The sequence below is a fragment of the Cupressus sempervirens genome, chromosome 2 (assembly GCF_028749045.1).
Source record: "Cupressus sempervirens isolate cs-2001-9-10 chromosome 2, ASM2874904v1, whole genome shotgun sequence".
Lineage (NCBI taxonomy): Eukaryota > Viridiplantae > Streptophyta > Pinopsida > Cupressales > Cupressaceae > Cupressus > Cupressus sempervirens.
In genome coordinates this window covers 746,092,355-746,109,153 of record NC_143119.1, presented here as the reverse complement: position 1 = coordinate 746,109,153, position 16,799 = coordinate 746,092,355, and the positions used below count along the sequence as shown (strand labels likewise).

The 16,799-nt window shown below is 31.8% G+C and overlaps 1 pseudogene; it reads right to left on the bottom strand.

The window, feature by feature from the left end:
- Positions 1-5,478: 5,478 nt before the first annotated feature.
- Positions 5,479-15,757, bottom strand: LOC149575552 (carotenoid 9,10(9',10')-cleavage dioxygenase 1-like; annotated as a pseudogene).
- Between the last annotated feature and the right edge of the window lie 1,042 nt (positions 15,758-16,799).

Genomic DNA, 16,799 nt, shown 5'->3' with positions numbered 1-16,799 from the left:
TTTCCTGGTTGAGCTCTTTGAACCAGTTTTATTAATAAATATATTGAGTGGCTAGCCCACTTTTGCCTAAAAAATAATTATTATTATTTTGTAGTGGATATCTATCGGCATTTCTTTAGATAGATTTATTTAAGATATCTATACTAGTTATTAATCTTTTCCATCTCCACCAATTAGATGTCAAAATCTTTTATTTTAATTTTAACTTTTAAGTTTTATAATGTTTATTTGTAAGATTTTAATTTTTAATTTTTTTTAAATTTATTTTACTTGAATTCTATTGGCTTATAAATTTGGGTCTTATAGGGAGCGAATTTTGAGGAAGCACTACCGATATTTTAGAATTTAAAACTATTTACTATATCATAAAATTATTTAATAATATGTTTTTCTTTTATAATATCTTATAATTAAATTTTATGAATAATATCTTATATAATATTTTTTAATTTAAATAAAATATCAATACACAACTTAATTAGTTATAGTACGATGCCATTTATATTTAGTTAGAAATGATTTTTATTGATAGATTCTTTTATTAAAAATATAATTTTTCAAATATTTAAATATTCAAAATAAAATAATGATGTTTTATTCTTTCTGAACTAGAAATTAAATTTTTAATGTAAAAGTATATTTTTAAAAATAATTAAATTTTAAAATATTAATTAATTATTAATTAAAAATTATTAAATTTTTAACTTTATACTCCATATAAATTACAACAAATACATGCCACACTTATTTATATATCTTTTTTTATCAGGTATTTTATTAGTTTGATGAGATGTATCATTTCCATCCATTCCATTTTTTTGTTTTTGCTACAAAACAAAATTTTATTTTCAAATGAAATATTGCTTTGTTAGATCTAATTTTGTAATCTAAAATTCATTGTTCAAGCATTTATTGCTATATTTTATTTATATGATCTAGAAATAATGTCTACTTGTTATCGTGATATTTCTACCTTAGAAGTTAAGGGAAGGTTAATTTGGAAATGTGAGTAGAGTTGAAGTGCTTAATTTTTCTCTCCCCCCATACTAAAACCCTTTCTCTCCACAAGCTTTTCTCTCTCCCCATACTAAAACATTCTCTCTCCATGTACTAAAGTTTTCTCTCTCCATGTGCTAAAACCTTCTATATTTCATTCAACCTTAACTTAAAGTTAAGGTTGGAAAGTTAAGTTTGCGAGTTGGACTCAATGTTTTCTCTTTTTCATTCTCTCCCCAAACCTTAACTTTTTGTCCTAATCCTAACCTCGATATTTCAAGAACCCAAACTCCTATATTTTCAAGAAAATGAAATGAGAGTCATAATGCAGGGGAAGCAATCAGTTGATGAATAGTTTCAAAAGGCATGTAGAGATGTTATTGCATAGTTTGATGGAGAATATGTAAAAGAATTTAACCTTCTCTTGTGTGTAGTAGTCATTCATCAAAAACCATGCTTCATATCCCTTAGCATCATCTACCTAAGTTGTAGTATGAGGCAATCAATTTCTGATTGACACTCATCAAAACATAAAATGGACAAAAGAGAAATTCAATGAATGACACAATTTGCATAAGTATAGTGATTGAATTACATAGTAACAAGTCACTGAATTCATATTCATGATAGATGAGAATGTATGCACAATGTGGAAATGTGAACAAGGCATCGAAATCATTTGAAAAAATGCCTCAGAGGTGTATAACCACACAAATTGAAGAGTGAGAGTTATGCCATAAATGAATTTTCTAAGAATCACATAGAAGTGACATAGAGAAGGCCTATGAATTGTTTGATGGAATGAGGCAAGATTTCTTTGTCAAGGGAAGTATAAAGAATTTCAAATCCACCCCTGCCAATTGGTAAAATATTAGCAATGGATCATAAGTTGGGCACTTACTCGTAACCTTTAAATGGAAAGGGGAATTCATTAAAAAATATCTTGTCTCTTTTTCATTGTGCCACTTCAATATATGGAAGTTAAATTAGATAGAGAAAACATTGTTGCATCAAATTGAAGATGAAGAAATGTTTGATCAAACTCCAATTGTTGCTGAAGCTCATGTGGTACACATGTTTCCTTAAATTTGCTACATCCCCTTGAAAGATGAGAATTAGAGTTCATCAAAGTATGAAGGAGGATATTGTTGGTGATGTGTTGTTTAAACTATGAGAAATTTAGAGTCATCAACAACGTTTGATGGACCCATTATGCTTTGAAAGTTCATCACTTCATTAAAGGAATTGTTCATATTTTGAATTTGGAGGTTTGAATATGATGCTTTAAGGAAAGAGATGATTTTGATGAAATTATATGAATCACTTTATATAATGACAAAGACACATTATCTGATGGAATGAGTTATTGTATGTAAATATAAAGTTGGCTTGTTTCAAAAGACTCTAGAAAGCTATTAATTTACCAAATCCAAAGTGTGAGAGTGTGAGTAACAATTATGAAACTCAAAAAAATATTATAAAGAACACATTGATGGACATATTGAGGCATGGTTGGATACAATATTTTAGTGATGAGAAAATTGGTGAGAAGAGCTTATAAAAGTATTGATTTTGAAAGCATGAATATTTTTATATATGGTCATAATTTGTAGTATAGATAGAGAGTTGATGGTGAGATGATTATACAAGCATGAGAAAATCATGCCAAGATAGAAGGCTACCTCAACAAAACCAATCACATGATTATCTATAAAATTGCATATTTTAAGTTCTTGACATGTCACTTGTTGTGAGTCATAAGTTAAAAGTTTAAAGGTATCAAATTGTTTTCTTGTAAAAAAAATTCATTCAACCTGAATTTTTTTTAATCTCAAGGTCGATCCTTCCAAGATGCCAAAAAATTTATATCAACAAGAGACATTTTCATGTTTGCACCATCCAAAAATGAAAATAAATTATGTTATTAACCAAAAAATAATATAAACCCCCCCAAAGAACTAATAGAAAGACCAGACAAAATGGCACCAAAAAACATGTTTTAGGTTTCACTCCTCTAAGAAAAAATACTAGATTGTCTATTACTTCTATGAAGATTCATGTTTTCTCTAAAATTGATAATGACACACCTCCTCAGAAATATAAGGTTGAACTGTAGTTGAATGCAACAAAAATAACCAAACCCAAATTTTGAAAGGCCTAAATTGTGATTGTGGGTCACAATGAAAGAATACAATACCTTGAGAAGACAATTCATGAGCAACCCAAAACACTTGTGGTATCTCATTTTAGGAGCATGAATGGGTAGTTTATGAAGATTTCAAACATTACTAGAGAGTGGGATTGAAACTATTCCCCTCCAATATGTGAGATCTCATCTTGAGCCTGCCAAAGCCCAAAATGTTTAAACAAGGCATAAACAACATAAAAACCAAAGTAATAACTATTTTAATATAGAAAGCAAGGAAAAATAGAGCCAAAAAATAGAGATATATAACTAGTAATATATTAATCTAGCTTTTTTACATACATTAGACCTTCAAATGTCTCCTAAAAATGCACAGCTTGTATGTGCAGATGACATATTTATACATGTAGTACCAAAATCTAGAAACTACTTTTCTAGAGTATTCTATATCCTAGAATGTTCTACATTTAATCTAGACTATCCCCCTTAATGTTCACCTCAATCATACCGAGCATATTCCGTAGCTTGAGATATTTAGCCTTTGAGTATACTCTTAGTAAATATATCTACTATTTTATCTTCACTTCACTAGTACATTTGGGCTCATTTTTTGACCTTTATTTGTCAAAATTTTGACCTAGTTTTCGACCAAACTGTGACCAAATTCGACCAACCCATTGGTCAAAAATTTTCTCATCAAAATTTTGACCAAAATATAGTTGGTTAAAATTTGGTCAAAATTTTGACCAATGGGTTGGTCAAAAACTATGTTTTGCCATGTTATAATTTTCACCCAGATGTTGGTTGAAATTTTGACCAGCACCTGTCAATTTTTGTCCATCATTGGTCAAAATTTCAACCAATGTTGTGCAGAGCATTGGTCAAAATTTCAACCAATTCTTGGTGGAAAACTACAGCATTGGTCAAAATTTCAACCAATGCTTGGTAGAAAACCCTCACGCATTGGTCAAAATTTCAACAAATGCTTGGTTGAATTTTTTTTAGAGAAATCAGTAGTTATGAGATGATCAATGAAGAGGAAACAGTTGAGAGTTTAGACTAACACAATTTTTAGATGATCATATGAAATGAAATGGGCGTGTGAGTAGGAAGTACATATTATCATTCGAGATCAAATGGGTGTGTGGGATTATACACACAGTGAACAATAAAGGAGGGAATTGAACCCTTCCTGTGTGAGTAGTTCAATTCCCTCCTTTATTATTCGCTATGCATATAATCCCACACACCCATTTGATCTCGAATGATGATATGTACTAAATGTTGAGTGTATGTGCTAAGTGCTCCAAAATCATCCATTTCACACCTTCATCTGTACACAATGTCTTTCTAGTTTCTTTCTACTCACACACCCATTTGATTTCAAATGATCATCTAAAAATTGTGTCACTCTAACCTCTCAACTGTTTCCTCTTGATTGATCATCTTATAACTGTTGATTTCTCTAACATAATCAGTTTTTTCCTAACATGTCACTTGCTAATATAATGATTAATATTAAATACTATGGTTTATCCCAATCCTAGTTTTAGTATTGGCTATGGTATTGTTATTATTCTGAGCCATTTTGTTAAAGACTATATCTCTCGAAATAGTGACATGCACTAGACAACCTATTCATTATGTATTTGAGAGACAATAGCCTTCACATAAATATAAGTTTCTTCTTATCATCTCTAGAGAAAAATATAAGACAACTTGGGACTCAAAAAAATTGAGTGTAAGCTAGAACCATACCTAGTGTTGTCATCATGAATAAAATAGATCAAGTAACCATTGTCCTCCTCCAGATCTAACCCAGAATCCCTAGGTATAAATATTGCCTCAAAACCAAATCTTCTAGGTCTAAAGTCAAAAACCCCTAGCACATTGCCTCCAACTTCAATCTGAAACTTTCCCACCTCTGGTTCTGCTTGAAGATCAAACTTTATGAGTCCCTTGACCTTAGCTACTGAATCTAGTGTAGTACCATACACATAGCACTATTTTCTACATGCATTTTCAATCATAAAGTAGAATTAGATATTTCCCAATCAACCTTGTATCCAAGGCAATTAGATCGACCATAAATAGAGACAAAATCAGAGATATATAAGACTCCTAAGAGATATCTCAGCTTGTTTTCAGAGTGATTGACCAGCCTATGTAGGATAATCATAAAACTAACAATAGTAATACAAACTTATCCACTACTAGTTGTAAAAGAGAAAAATGTAAGTTTATTAAATATAACATTAAAAAATGCGAGGAAAAATGAGTCTTGAAGGAAACTTAAGGCAAAATGGTCTATAAGTTATCAAGACAATACTAAAATATTATGCTTGTGTCTTAACATTACCATTATGATAGATGTAGTAGTTTGGTAGCTCAAACCATCTCATCTAAAGATCATTTTTGTCATATTGAGGTAGTATACCAAAATGTGCTTTCCCTATAGTATCGTAGGAAATAATGAATTTTCCATCCTTCACCATATCCTGAGATAACAACAAGTAAAATTAAGCAATCTGATTTATTCTAGAGAGATGTATAGACAACCTCTATCTTATATTTTCTTTATGAAGAACAAAAAGGATCTAAAGTTGTAAGGCTTTAAATAAATTATTCATACAGCTGAATTATTTGAGTTCAGATAGTTTCCAATAACTTCTCCATACTCTTCAAACAGCAAGGCAATGATCTAGGACTCCTCTGAAATAAAAATACCTTTGCGGAAAAATAGAGAGGAAGATCAATGAAAATTGCATAGTTATCAGTTATTGCAAATTCATGCATCGTGACAGGCTTTGAAAGCACTATGAGAATTGGATCAAGCATTATTCCCTCCTTTGTGACAACTCGATAAGTAGCATAGGGAGGAGTATGTTGGTAGCCAAATGTAAACATTTCTCCTATACATAATGGAAAAAGTGATCAAGCACATAAATCTATATTTTAAAGCAGTCTATAGCTTTCTCAAACATCCTTTACGAGTAATTACATTAACTATAAAATTTGAACGTGTTCTACTATTGTGATTGAATCAAACTTTGGCTATACATTATAGTTATTTGATTCTTCTTTTTTGTTCTAAAATAGCCTATAGCTTACTTGAACATTATTAATTGCATTAAGTTTTAACTATCAAAACAAAACTTGTTCTGCTACTTGTATTTCGATCAATCTTTGGGTGTGCAGTGAATGAATGAGTTAATTTCTCATCATAATCCATCAATCCAAGAGTCTACAAATCTCCATCTTCAAAGACTTGAAGAGCATCTACAAAGGAGAAAATAAGAAATAAGTTCAATATAGGATTACTTTTCCTTCCCTGAAACACTAAATAGTTTCTTATCTATTGTATCCTATTGTGAAATGAGAAAAAGAGAAAAAATCAACAAGGTAGCAAATATGCTAACAGACAAGCTATTGATGAAGAATTCCATTCATGTTAGCAGTTTCTTCATACTTCACTATTAAAGTTTTAGGTCAGATAGGAACCTATGCACAGGTTCAGTGTGAATGTGTTCAAGTTCGAAGTGCTTTGACTTAATCTATCTTGTACGTCACTGTAGTGATTAAGTGAAATCTTTTATTTAGCCAAATAAGTCTTACCTATAATTTTTCACTAGTCAGTTGGCCTAATCTTCAATCTCATCCTTATAAGTGATAAAGATGCTTTTAAGTATATATGGTTTTCTAGAATATTTGATTTTTGGTTAAATTAGTATAAAGATAGGGAAAAAAATAGAAAGATTGTCACATACTACTGTAAATTTTTGTGTAGCTATGAATGGAATCATTTGTGGAGATTAAGGAATTAAAAATAGATTTCAAGCTCTATCCATATATGCTTTCAAATTTTGAAGATTTCACCATTGTGTGTTTTATGCATTGTTATATGGTAATAAGACATAGCACTAGGTATTAAAATTTTATCCAATCACTTTTATTATATTCAGAGGATCACCAGATCAAATAAGTTCTATTCCCTAGCTTAACCAATTAGAAATACTGCAATGGTAGAGGGAAGAAAGAGAAAGTATTACAAGGCTTATCTGCCTTTGAAAGTGCAAGTAGCTTCCCATGATGATATATAAGTGTTGTGTTGGCTACAGAATATGAAAAACTCAAATTAGTCAAGTAAAGAAATATATAGAAGAGCTAAGATTGTAGATGCCAAAATATCAGCTCTTACCAACATAACAAATTTCTCTCACAACAAGTAATATATAACTAATGATGCATTTATAAAATATTAAAAGAAAGAATATCACCATGAATTAAGAAAATGCCACCCACAACATGGTTCCTAAGTTAGAGAACTTTCCTATTCCACCTCCATATGACATGTCCAAGACACCAAATTTTGTACGTAACACATGTATCTAGACCATTAAAAGTCCAAATACTCCTTTAAGATCTCCAACCTGTAGATTAAATGCAGACTAATCATTATAAATATTTTCTTCAAACAAAATCTTTCTACTTTGACAATATTTTGTTCAACTTGACTTTGGTTAGAGAAGGTAGAAGTCATATGGGGGTCAAGAATGAAGGATAGAGAAACTTTTTCTAGTAGTAGCATGCACTTTGATGGAATGCAGTAGCCATGGTAGCCTCAAAGGTTATCACTAAATGATAGTTGATGGAATTTCTCAAGTGGGAATTCTCTCTCATAAGCGTTGAAGGCAGGCATGTCTAGAATGTTTCAAAATGAAGTACACCATAGTTCAGAGGGTGAGATAAATGTTTTTCTACCTCCTACCATAGGCTCTAATATAATACCATTAGGTGGATGGCAAAAAGAGGTCACTCTCATAGGGTCAAACCAATAAAAAAATGCATAAAGTTGCAGACACTACCCTAGCGGGAGATAGTATTCAAAGAAGTACATATTATAAATGACATGCATTGATGGAAGTAGATCGAAAGTATTGTGAACCATCTCAAGTGCTTCAAGATTGGTTTCTCCCACATGGCCTCATCTAATCTTCTTTCTATTTCTCCCCCCACATTATTTCATATAGCTTTTGAGCTGAAGAGTTCAATGGTGGTATAACTAATATAGTAGTAGGATGCTATCATCACCAGCTTAGCTTGATCAAGCAGCATAATGTAGCTTTCTAGTTTGTGATCCATCACATTTATATGCTCCCTAAGAAATGGTAGTCTATAAATCACCCGGCATAATGCAACTTGTTGGCCAAAAGATGATTACCCTAATCACCTGCCATAATATGGTTTGCTAGCTTATGATCCAACATTTTTATGCTCCCTAATGATGGTCTATGAAGAACCTAGGATATTGCAACTTGTTGACTTCATCTGACTTTCTGCATAACACATCTTGCTCATTTATAAATTTGTGTAGCCTATGAGCCACCTAGCATAACGCAAATTACTGGCATGTTTGTTCCATAGGACATTATAAGACACTAAAATATTTCCTTTCATTTCCTCTAATATTGTATACCAACACAATACATGAAACTATAGATACTAAATTTAAAGATTTTCAAGTGAACTTAGTACTTACTCTCAAATACTAGACTATTCAAATGAGTTATCTTGATGGGGTGCCCTCCTCTTGAGTAGGATTGGTCCTCCTTTGCATTCCTTAGAATCTCCATTTCAAACCATTTGGGAGGGAAATTATCACAATTAAGGCTTGTTCCCAACATGTGTCCAGTGCAAACCTTATGCCTCAATCATGAGAGATTTGGCATTTTGCAATGGACTACAACAAAGATGTACTTCCATATACTCACATATATATCATATTCTCCAACATTTCAATCCTCTTTTTTTGTTCTTCAGAGACAAAACTGAGAAATGAAATGCATCATTCTATAATACCAAGAGCCTTAACCACTCGCATGTTTTGAATCTTCATGTCCCCTTGTTATATAATTTTGGATATTGGAGGAAAAATTCATATTCTCTTTATAACAAAAATTAAATTAATTTCTAAGCCTAACTTAGATAAATAATAAAATCTTTAGGTACATCTAGTTGTCTGACAATATGATAATAGGATGGTTTGAAGGCACTTCCAGAAAAATTGGTCTTCTAAGAATATACTATCTCATTTCTTCTCCATAATTAGTGTGTTAAAATTCCTAGTGACAACAGGATACCCAAAAACAACATCACAAAAAGAAATATTTACAAAGAACTTTTGTTAAGTTTCAACTACAAGTGATTTTTTCCTACATTTATTGAGATTTATCCCCACTAGAACTACTCACCTCAATCATTTAGAGTTTACTCAAACTATGTTCAGAGCTGTTTTGTGACAATGAAGAGTTCAGTTCAAATCTCTATTGCAAAAAGAAAGCTACAGATTAAACTAAATTTATTTTCCCTTCTTGAAAAAAAACTATTAGGTAATCTCATCTCTTGTATGCAGAACATTTTGGAAATGAAAATCCTAAGACAAAAACTTCCAAAAATTAAAGGATGCTTGTCATCTAAACAAACAACAATTCTGAGATATTTTACAGTATTATGTATATCAATCTAGGTTTGATATTTTCAGTGGGTTGTTTGTTATCCAAAAACCACTTTCAATTAACAAAAAAATCAATTTACATATGATATAGATGCTCTAAAATAGAGGGAAAACAAGGGTAAATAAATTTGACAATAAACAGATTTTCTAAAGCACTGGTAACTTAGCCAAAATCAAATTTCTTAGTAGACAAGATAAAAAACAAAATAAAAAGTTAAACATGAATAGCTAGGGAACCCAACAGTTCAAAAAGCTCCATGCCTACCATGGTTGACTAGGCAATAGTTGGCTGTCTAATTTCCAAATGCAAAAGAAAATTCACAAAAACAAACTCTACTTTCCTCAAAAGTTTTAGGTGACACTATGGCTGGTAAAGAATTGTGCTCTCCATTTCAACCAAAGTTGTTCCAAAATGATGGTTTTGTTCTTGTGTGGTAATGTTGGAATTTTGGGCTTAATATTCAAAAAAAAATTAAAATATGAAACATTAAAACCTTTTCATCAAATAAGGACCATTTTTAGAGGCATGGATTATTCATTGCTAGCTATGAATTTTATATTGGGAAAGACCTATAATAAGAGTAATTTGAATTTGAAGTAAAATGTTTGCAACTAAGAGTTAAGATATTCAAAACAATTCTATCTTCTTTTTTTCACTTTAAAGAGTTGTACTTGCAAACATAAAACCTTCATTACCATGAACATTCAGCAATTTTTAACTCAATGTCTCAAGCTCTCTATTACTCACCTACCGTATTGATCAAGAGGATCAAGTGCTGGATCATACAATCCCTCAAGTGTAGGCTTGTTCATGTTATCAAATAAAATAGGACTTGTAATATGCTTTACACTTGAAGATCACACCTCTTCATTTGTATAAAAGGTAAATTGAACAGATTTGACATCTTTGGTCACCATCTAAAGCACACATCCAATTTTGTAAGAATATAGAGAAAATATAAACGTGCTTAAAACCAGAAAGACAAAATCATAATCTCTGCAATTTATTAAAAATATAAACTTACTAGAAATAGTTAGATCAAAAAAATATAGAAAAGAATCAAACTTAAAAAAAATCCCTTGGTCAAAATATTCTAAGATGAATGATGAATGATGAATGATGAATGAAAGAGAGAAATATGGATCAATTTGCATACAATACCAAAAGCTATCAATAAAATAGGGTATGTCATGTGACGTTACACATTAAGCATTTAAGGCCTCCTTAAGCCAAGCAAGAGGAAAAATAAAAAATAAACTACTGGCCTGATTGGACCAGTGGACAGAAGGTAGCTAAGCACCCTTCAGCAATCAAGTACTTTTTAATCAAACGACACATACCTCTTCTGACCATTATAACGTTCCAAAAAATTATCCAAAGATAATATCATCTGAACAATTTGTCTGCATATTTGGAGACAATTGTAGAATACAAGAACCTAGGAATTAATTTCCACAATAGGCTTAGTTGCATTTAGGACTAGAAGAATGTAGTGTCATTTGCCTTCTTTAGAGCAAGTGCAGGAAAGCCAAATTGTGGGATTGTTAGTCCAAGAAAACTCTTTTTGGTTTCTTGGTCGTGTCAGTTTTCCTCTATGGTTGTGAATTAATTAATAACCTTGAAGTCAACCCTATGAGATCCTCTTAGTTGAGGCTAGTATATTCTTGATTGGAGGCATAAGAAATTATTCATTTGTTAAGTGGAAAAAATAGATAAACTTGTCAGCACAATACAATTCTTGGAGAAAGAAAAATGACAAGTGAATAGACAAATGAGACATTCATTAGCAATATTCTTGTAACTTTAAAGATGAGATAGAAAATTGGTGCTACAAAAATTCACAGTTGTCACATGGACAAAATGAAATGGCCAGAGAAAAATACATTATATCAAAGAAGTCAACCCCATAAGGAAACATGATGAAAAGACCTATTTGAGGGCTGCAATTAAAAGCCTAGAACATTATTAATGCAACTAAGGACCATGTCTCCTCAGAACTTCCATCTTTTTTTGGCAAAGGACTAGTTGAAAGCAAATGGCAATCGATTATAGAGTGTGCAACCCAAAAGGATATCCATAATCAGTTTGAAAATAATATGAAGGTGAGTAGTCTAAATGAGCTATTTGAGGACGCCAAGCTTCACCAAATAACAAACTTCTTGGTCAAGATTCACAACAAGAGAGCTCACATCAGAAGAAATTTGAAATCATGTTATTTTTGTGGCTCTTGGTCCCCTTAGCAGCTCGGTCTTGCCCAAAGTTCAAAGGCATCCAAATATCTTTCCCTGATCAATAAAGAAAAGTCTCCTTGATATCATTAGAGTGAAATTTTGATTACAGGAAGTTGTATGCTTCTCTATCACCTATACAATAACTATAGTGAACAAAAACAATCCAAAAATAGTTTAAGTGCTTCAAAATCATAGTTCTCATCTTGTAAAATATGTGATATTTGCTAACTACAAGCTTAGCATGATAGCTAAAAACAATCATAGATGAAGAAATACACCATTTAATCAGTAAGTGCAATTGCATAGCACACAAATAAATTTAGATACAAATAAATGATCAACTTTCATTCTAAAGCACGATGTCATTGTTGTGATAGAAACACATAAGTTCAGTGCAAAAGTATCCATGTAATCATAGAAGAGAAAAAACACACACCATGTTTATTGCAAATACATAGTATAAAAAATTAAATACATTAAAACTTGAAGGTCTTTGCCTGATAGAGCTTTACAATATCTTGTAGATTGGCCCTACCCTTCTCTAGTTTCCACACAAGTCGGTCAATATCTACAATTCCTTTTAGATGAAGTCTTCAATCTTGGCATAATGTTGCATCCTCAACATTCCTGCACCATATCTAGCCTACACTTGATCTCTTCTACATCTAAGAGAGGTTTCTTGAGCCACCTATTCAATAGTCTCTTCCCCATGCCAGCAACACATGTCTTGTTCATCAATCTGAATAATCTAAAGTTCTCATTCACATCTTTTTTACTTTCAAGAACATTCAATGCTCATAAAGCTGCAGCATCCAGCCACATAAATCTACCTATGTGATAATGCTGAATAGTAAACTTTCCATAATTGTTGTCATCTACAAGAAAATCTATGTAAGAGAGGAGGGCCCCCAAAGCTCCAGCAGTAGACTCTGAATATGCAACTATGCTCTTCAATGACTCAACTAAACCTTTTACAAGGCAACAAAGATATTGATCAACATCCCTAGACTTGAAATTAGATTTCTTCATTTTAGTGGCTCGAAAGTCCATCTTTACCTATTCTCTCATAGTGCATCTGCATTAAGAGAAGTTCAATCTTAATTAGCTACCAAAGAATCTAAATTCTTCAATACACCAAAACAAAGTACATGTTGTTGTCCAAGACATGTCAAAGATGCTTCACATATGAGGAAAAAATATATACAAAATAGGAACAAAAATAGAATTTCATAAATATTGAAAATGAAGTGTTAGAAATAGAAAGTAAAGAAGAGACATATAACATGTCAACAAGCTCTACACCATATGCAGGAAGAACATAAAAATATAATTTCCCAGATTTAATCAACACTAAAGAAAAATTGCATATTTAATTGAAACAACTTTGAAGCCTCTATGATAAACTCATAAATATTTAAATGGCACTACAATTTATTATTGAGAGACTTGCTCTAGAAAGATAAGATGGATGATTGAATAGATTCTCCCCAACAAAAAAATTTCTTTTCTGAGACTTGAGGACGTGCTATCAAGATCCTTTACAAATCAAAATTGGGGCAATTATATTATTTGATGAGAACCTATCTTTTCCCTTTGTAATTAGAAATTTTTCCCTTCACAAACTCTTTACATTCTCAATTTTGACTCCTTAAACACAGGCATAGATCTGATTTTCATTGTTTCCCACATCAAGGAAACATCAATGGCCATAAGCAGTGATGTTCAAATTACATATAAAAGTACCAATAATCATGACAAGGCAGTTAACTAAGTCCAACTCCAAGCCTCCCTCCAAAAAAACCTAATATGACATCCATAACTTGGTTTTGGAGTAAAAATAATGACTATTACAGCACTATATATTTCTTTCACAAACAAAATACCAACAAGATAGGTATCAAATGATAGTGGTCATGAGTCAATTCATCAAGATGCCAAATGCATCTAGTCACCATAAACTCTAAAAACTTAATTTCCCTAAGACAAGATTCATGGGTAGGAACATAGCCAGTATACAAATTAAGAAGAACTGAAATATTAGGTAGAATCTGCAAAATAACATATTTGAGTGCCCCATGAAAAGAAAACTAGATTTCAAAAAGTTTTCTATCAATATGTATGGCATGTTCCATATAGCAAGCAACGCAGCAACATCCCCAACACAAGTGGTAATTCTGTGGGAAGGAACACTAATATCAAATATAAAATTTGATAAGAAAGAGACAAAACTCATTTTGATATTTCTTATGAAGGCTTAAGCATGAAATTGTCACAGGGGAACCTATATCAGTTGGACCATCAAATTGTAAGAATACATGCTCAAATGCCCAACAAAACACAAAATTTCAAACAAACTCAAACTCTTTGCAAAAATAAGGTTGGGGACTTATCTACACATGTGTGCAATTGTATTAACTAATCAAATATTGTTGTACAAGAATACATTGCAATTTTGGCTTGTAGAAGAATATTAAATGGGTTGGTGGTAAGAAACTCTTTCAAGTTACTCATGATTACATGTATGCTTGACTGCCCTCTGCTGATTGGTGCAATTAATTGAACTTCCTATGAGGTCTTCATGATTCTCAAATGTTTGGGCTAAGAGACAAGAATTTGGTCTAATTATCTACCTAAAAAGTCATTTTTTCAGATAGTTTTGTTGCTTAATAAATTGGTTGTAGGGGATAACTCTTCTAAGTCTATCTAGATGCCACATTATTTGTTGTTATGAATAATGTGGCAATGTAGGTTCATAAAGGTAAAGATGATGGTAAGAAGTTCTATCTAGATGGGACTCCTATTCTGGAGTCTAAAAGCTTGGAGATGGGGTTAGACGTGCATTTAGCCCTCTAGGATAATGTTAAGTAGCTAAGCTAACACAGATGATTATTGAAATTGTTTTGTCCCTGACAAGGTTCCTGCAAATTTAGATGTTGAGCCATTTAGTGTCTCTCTTGGTCATCAGATGAATGTTGATGCAGTGCTAGGTAGTCATATGCCTGTTGTATTAGAGTCAAGTTCTCATGTCCCAATTGTTGCTGCAAAATAAGTGAAGAATGTGGTGTTGTTGTTTTAGTGCTTGATGATGTATGTTCTGATGAGAACTCTTCTGAAAATATATGGTAATGGTGTTCATTCTCTTTAACTTGTTGCACATGTGAGGCACTATCCAAACTATTGGCTTTAATAATGTGTGGATTTTAGGTACCAATCTCTAAAGAATAAAGTTGAAGGTTTTGTTGATCAACGAGAAGGAAAAAAGGGAAAAAGGAAAAATTATTGATGTGGTAATTGGTGATTTGGCTTTACTCCTATTATTTTGGATGGTAGTTATGCTAATGTTTACTTTTGATTTCTTATATGGATGGTTCAAACAGATGATTCCTTTCTCAATTTTCAGTGGGATGTGACCATAAAGACTGTTGTTTGATATTGCTTCTTTGGATCTATCTTGGACATGGTTGGGAGTCACTAGAAAGGGTATAGATTTGATCTAGCTGAGCTACTCATTTCGGTGTTATAATGCATCTTCCTTGAATTCTATCAAGTTTTTTGTCTCTGTGATTAGTCGGTGCTAAGATCTCTAGCATTTGTCCTTGGGTTAGAAGTAAGAAGTGTTGAAGGTTTCTATTTCAATAGCTGATTTAATTGTTGTCTGATGGTTGACTTCTTGTAGTGTAGGGATAATTTGTTCTGATATTTTGGTGCCACTTTTCTGTAATTATAAGTTGATCAATTCTATGTAACCTTTCAAAAATCATTCAAGCTGCATTTGTGTACTAGTTCCAATATAAAATAAAAAGGTTGATATTACTAACCTGGGCAACATTTGACAGTGTCGTTTCTCCATCTGCCGATGAAGCAGCCATCATTAGAGTTTCTATAACACCAACACTTGGATAATCAAGATAAAATGTACCCCCAACTAGTCTCCTCCCATTGGTTGCATAGGCATGTACTTTACCTTTCCTAAAAGATTAAATCATCACACTGTTAGGTGGTACATGAGTTCAAAAGCAAGAAGATATAACTGAATGAATTCAAAAGCAAGATGATGATAGCTAGATAATCCTGCAAAAGAGTGTTCCAATGGAGTCAATTGGTGGTCATAAAGAATGGTACACAATATTACTTTGTACTTCTTTTGCAAATATAACAACAACCCAACTTAGGTTAGGATTGTCAAACAAAAAATTGGTGGAACTAACCAAAACTTCGTACATTTGGAAACAAATATAAACCTTCATGAATTTCTTAAAATATTCATAAGCAAGAAATATTATAATTTGAAAGCTAAACTTAATGTTATTGATAACAATGGTGAAAAGGTTAATATTTGTGGAGAATGGTAACAAGACAACTAATTATTTGAATACATTTCATTTGCGAAAATAGTAGTGCCTCAACCCAGGGTAGGAGATAAATTAGAAGTTAAGCTAACCATGGCTTTTTATAGTTGGAAGAAATCAACAATCTTGTTTAGTTTCTTTGGATATTCAAGAATCAAGAAGTGAGAATTATAGATACTTCATGTTAGTTGGAATAATATTTGAAACCTTATGCAGGACAATGGCTTATGGGTACAAGAATATCTAGCACCCACAAGATAAAATGCTATATCAAATTTGCATTACAATCAACCATGCATAGGGACAAAAATAATCACTGTGGAGTCATTCATTCAGTGGCCATATCCTTAAATGATGTAGTAATTAACAAAAATGGAGAATACTATTTTTATTAAAAATTATGCCAATCTTAAAGCAAGAAAAACAATAATTTTATGGAATTAATGCAATTCATAACAGAATGAATGCAAATCAGTTGAAGAGATTTCATGGCAATCATAAAGCAAGAAAAACAATAATTTTACGAAATTAATGCAATTCATAACAAAATTAATGCAAATCA